This window comes from Magallana gigas, chromosome 1 (genome assembly GCF_963853765.1).
Source record: "Magallana gigas chromosome 1, xbMagGiga1.1, whole genome shotgun sequence".
Classification (NCBI taxonomy): domain Eukaryota; kingdom Metazoa; phylum Mollusca; class Bivalvia; order Ostreida; family Ostreidae; genus Magallana; species Magallana gigas.
In genome coordinates, this window is record NC_088853.1 from 3806827 (window position 1) to 3812474 (window position 5648).

A 5648-nucleotide genomic window follows, 5' to 3' on the forward strand; every position below is an offset into this window, starting at 1 on the left:
ATATTTTTAGAGCTTACGTTAATACATAAAGCATGTATCCTATCATCTGAAATTTTACTGACAAATGTTGCCGCAAAATGTAAACAAAACTGAAATATTTTTTTAAGCTAACAACGTTAATCCATAAGATTTCTCATAAAAAACACGTATCCTATCATTTGAAAGTTTACCGGCAAATGTTGCTGCAAAATGTAAACACAACAACGTGTTCTGTCTCTAGCACCGCCCAGGAAATAAATCGAGCCAATGAAACTGCTTCGGTAAACATGAAAGGTTGTCGGCAGACGATAGATGTAAATTTTAACCAATCAGATTTCTTGAAATTCATTGGATCGATTATGTGCGATTTTTTCAAAGGTAAACGTGGTAGAAGAAAAATTTTTTCTGTCTTTGTGAAAATATATAACAAAACAACACAGAGTAAATTGGGTGAATTTATTGCTTATTTTTCAACATAAACAATTATCGCCTAACGTGAAGTTAGTACGAGATTCAAATTCAACATGGATGCCGGTGATGTCACTGCGCGTGAAGTTATTCTTTTTTCCTCCATCTTGGAAAAGTTTTTCAACTTCATAGGTATAGAGTGTAATTTCTATTTTTAGACATATATACACGTGTTGTCTATAGGGAGAGCTTCGCTCTCACGGGCCCTTCGGGCCCGTGAGAGGGCTTCGCCCTCTAACATTGACTGTATGTCGCTTACATCGTTATTGTTTTTACTGTCTAAATTTGTCTTGCTGATTCTCGTGAGAGTGTGAAGTGATAAAAATTGCCATGATTACAGGGAACTACTGGGACGATTAAAACGATGCATTACTGGTCCGATTTACTGACGCCAAAAAAATCCGTTGAATGAATGTGCAACTATATAGTCCGAATTTTCTATTCACACACGCCTTGCCGGTAGAGCTCGCTTCGCGCCGGCGCTACGCGCCGGCGAGCTGCGCTCGCTATTACCTAATTTCAACTTTATAGCGAGCGCAGCGAGGCGGCGCGAAGCGCCGCTCGCGTAGCGAGCTCCATACACAACGTGTACGAACGGAGGAAATTCGAGTTGAAATCTGCACATTGTTCAAAGAAAATTTTATGAGGCCACGTGAAAACGTTCTACTATCCCAGTGATCCTTTGCGGTGCATAGCAACATGGCTGAACAGGAAGCGTTTCTAAGGAAAATTCTTACCTGTAAATCGCATACATCATTTTCATTTAACAATAAAAAATCCTTTTAAAAAACATTAAAGTAAACAACACATATGCTTACGTAAAAAACTGTACCTATGACGTCATTTCTTTCCCCGATTTTGTCCGACAATTTACGAAAACTGTCGAGCGCAAAACGTTAAGTATGACGTCACAGTGATCTCGCGTTTAATATTCCCGCGTTACATTTAGAGGTGGATCAAGCATCTGTACTGAATGTAACGTGTAGGAAGTACTCAGTAGGGAGTCACCGTTAATACTGATACTATGCTCCCTATTAACGGTGGCTGATTAGTTTTGTTTTGATGATTTTTTTTGCTCAGTAAATACATATGCAATTTCCATGCTATATTTATTGTCATATTGATCCAATCATTGTTATACGTTAGGTAGGTGACAAAAATTATTAAAAAAGAAAAGTCTAATCGTTATTAGATCTACGTGTAGCCACGTCATTTTGTAATGAATGAATAAAAGAAAAAAATTTAAACTGTTAAAATATCAACATGTATTTGTTATAGTTGGCTTGCATATGTGGTCAAACCTTTCAATAATATTGGATATCACACACTAAAAAAGGGGGAGGGCACATATGTCTACAACGCTTATATAGCGTACAAAAATTGAAAAGATTAAAAACAAAATTGATGTCTCAGAGGAAAATAATTAAAACACCGGTAACAACAAGGAACAAAATGAGATATAACACAGACACACAATTTATTGATTTCAATGATCATTATTAAAAGGTAAAGAAGAGATAAAAAAAAAACGGCTTTGTGTTTATCAAAATATTTTAATAAGTCTGTTTAACATTTTATTAATGCTCAGTGGTAGCTATAGTTTTTTGTTTAAGTGTATTTAAGCCTAGGAAAGGACCATTGGAATAAAAGTTTGATATCTTCCGGTTCCTTGCGGTGGTAAAAGTTTTCGAGACAAAGCCAAAGTTTTTTGGTTTGGTTAAGTCCACGGGTTGCATTTAACAATGATGACAGATGTGTGGCTCCTTCTGCGCTCGCCCCAACGGTCACACCGTAAAACATATTATTACTTAATGTATTTTTTTTAAACGGGGGGGGGGGGGATGGATTTGAGACCACTGATGACTTCTAAAGCAATCCTGTATTTCTACATATTTCGCAGAAATGTTTGCCAGAACAACTCAAGTGAATTTATTGGTCACTTTCACTGTATTGCTTTGTTTTATTAATTCATATCAAAGAACTATGTGTGGTTTTATGCATTTTTTTGCCCCCCCCCCCCCCCCAAATTAAAGTTTTTTAAGAGCTTTAAAAATAAGGTGAAAGATAGTTAGAATCATATCAAAAATAAGGGTGCAAATTATTATCACAGAGAGAGAGAGAGAGAGAGAGAGAGAGAGAGAGAGAGAGAGAGAGAGAGAGAGAGGTGTGGCAGTACTTTTTTTATTTAAGAAAATATTAATTTTCTACTTTATATTGAAAATAAGTAAACAACAGTATCATTTTATAATCATAGCAAGGCTTCGCAAGAAGCACGTATAACATCTTCAGTGATACAGAGCAGAAGTTTCCGTTTGCATGGTAAGGTAAAATATCTAACGTTAAACTAAATATTTCTATAAAGTTCATGCGGTGGGGTTCCGATGGATGATTGTCTTTTCAAGGAGGATTTTCAATGAATTAAATACATATATATAGTTTTCCAAGGTAGGGGTCCGGACCCCCATTAGATTCGCACAAGTCGCCTCTTTAATTAACTACTTTAAAATTATCAAGAGTCCGATGTCTAAAAAGAAAGAAAAGATTGCGTATTTATTTTATTCTTTTTATGACAATGACACCAATTTGTATGCCTTACACACATTAAAACCATCTACTATTTTACAGGTCATCTTAACTTCAATTGTTGATTCAAGAATTTTAATGACTATGGTTAGAGGTTAAAGATAAATGGTTGGTCATATGTTTCATGTTGCGTCACGTATGACGACATAACACATAGACCATGAAGCACGTGATGGCTATGATGATAATCCCGAACATTCCTCCCATAGCTAACGCCTGTACGGAGCCAGACCTGGCGAGACAAAAACACAAAATAACGGAATGAAACGTTATGGCATTTAATTACATTTATTGAGTTGTATGATGATCGATATTGAACACTTTGGATGCAATATGTAATAAAGTACACCATATGTTCAAAACATAGTCAACGTTTTAAAAATTTATTATTTTACTGGTTTCTGAAGAGACGACCTATATAATAGGCATCGAAGACTTACGTAATTTGACCTTCTGTGACAAAACTGTCATCCAGTTGATGTAAAGCTGAAAAACAAAAATGCACTGTCATCAAAGTACTGAGAGTACCGGATTCCTGTCAAACATTCCTGTCAGGCCTCAAGTTAGGTTTCTGTAAATAAACATATTTTACCACCGCCTGACTTTTTGATCATTACAATAAAAATACGCATTATGACAACTTTTGATTTTTATTTGTTAGGTTTTGTTTATAAATCAAACAAATACATATGTTCTGATTAAAATTATACATGTTTTTCTACATGGGCGTGTTCACGTGTAAATGGAAAAATGCTATGGCATTATTCTCCCCTATAATTTTTACATTCAGAAAAAAAAAGATTGTTTGAAGACTTTTAACTGAATATTTTGAACAAAAGAATACCAAAAACTCATCATTTGATATATCTAAATCATTATGCAAAAGTCTTCAATCTTGGAAGAAAAAAACCCCAAATATTGTGAAGTTCTGATAAGACAATTGACTAGTATGCCTGTATTTATATATTGACAATGTGGTTTTTATTATTTAATCTACAGGAGAACAGACTAAAATTTTATTCTTTTGAGAATATGAAATTTTGAATCTACTGGAGAACAGACTAAAATTTTATTCTTTTGAGAATATGAAATTTTTAATCTACTGGGGAACAGATAAAATTTTATTCTTTTGAGAATATGAAATTTTTAATCTACTGGAGAACAGATAAAATTTTTATTCTTTTGAGAATATGAAATTTTAATATACTGGAGAACAGACTAAAATTCTATTCTTGTGAGAATATAAAATATTGTTAAGTTTTACAGCACCAACCTATGCAGGAAGACCGCCTTCTGTTAAGACTGTTAATGACGCCAAAGTCTGTAGACGTAATAAACGAATGACGCAACAGTCCGTCCCATTCACTGGTGATATGACACACCCTCTCCAGACATTGAGAAGTCCCCGGATTACAAGTGTAAGTGTCAACATTAACACCACCACACTTGTAGGAATACGATGATTCAAGAAAGGACGGTGGTACATTGTATTGTGATAAATTACAATATGGCTGAAAATTCACTTCAGTGGAATATCCAACTCTTGCGCAGACAATCAAAAGAAATATCACAAAAATTGGAAGCACTATATATATTCTGTTCGCACAGGAAACGGTGAATATTATTCATAATCCTGGATTAAAATTTTCTGAATTTTACATATTTTAAATCTTCACATCATTTTTCTAAACAGTTGAAATGCAAACAGCAGGAAAAACTCCTTTTTTGTATTTTAGGATATTCAGTTTCTTTACCAAACATGAGTTACATGAACTACAGTATGGAAAAATAGTTCTTGGTTTGCTTCTACCGTATAGATTCTGATTTAGAAATGCAGGCGATGTATTGTTTGTGTATTTGCCTGGCCCTCTTTCAACAAGACAGAGGGATATTGTTTGTGTGTTTTCTTTATGTTTATGATATAATTTACTGTTCAATAATTCATCAATATCTTAACCTTGTCTCTGTGTGAGTTTATGTTTACACACACGTAAAACACTTCATGCTTTCATTATAACTGCCGATCAATGGGTTGTTTTCTGTGACACCTGCGTCGTTAAAAGTTCTCAAAGTTAGGAGCTACGGAGTGACCAAAAAAGAAAAGAGAGAATGTATGGGAGTCTCTCCCCTCTCCCCCCCCCCCCCCCCCCAAAAAATAAAAATGAAGAAAAAAAGAATTGGCTAATACCCATTTTACACCCATATGTATAAGCATTCTGATACGCTTCGAAATCAAAACTCTTCATCAATTGTTTTAGGATTTATTTATTTATCTATTTATAAGCTGATTAACAGTAAATATATCTCGATAAGAGCTCTGCATAAAAAATGTCAGGATGTATAAGGACTATTTAAGTATCTAAAAATTAAAAATTTAACAAAAAATTGTTAAAACATATACACCCTTCTCTCTCTCTCGGGCTCTCTCTCAGATTTACGCTTTCATTTTCTACAGATTCCTTCAAAATACACGATACATGAATTGGTCGGAAAGTAACCCCCAAAAAGAAGTCCTTGTTATATGAAAAACCTTACCCCCCCCCCCCCCCCCCCAGATGGATAAGGAATAAGGAATTGAAGTTTGCCAAAAACAGTGGTTGGTTGTTTTTTTATCTTTT

The 5648-nt window shown here is 34.6% G+C and overlaps 1 long non-coding RNA gene across 1 annotated transcript; it reads right to left on the reverse strand.

Moving 5' to 3' along the window:
• Nucleotides 1-3024: 3024 nt before the first annotated feature.
• Nucleotides 3025-5080, reverse strand: LOC136274401 (uncharacterized). The gene is made up of 3 exons (XR_010712719.1): nucleotides 4304-5080; nucleotides 3471-3516; nucleotides 3025-3262 (listed from the first exon to the last, which is right to left on the reverse strand). It is a non-coding gene; the product is annotated as an uncharacterized lncRNA (long non-coding RNA).
• Between the last annotated feature and the right edge of the window lie 568 nt (nucleotides 5081-5648).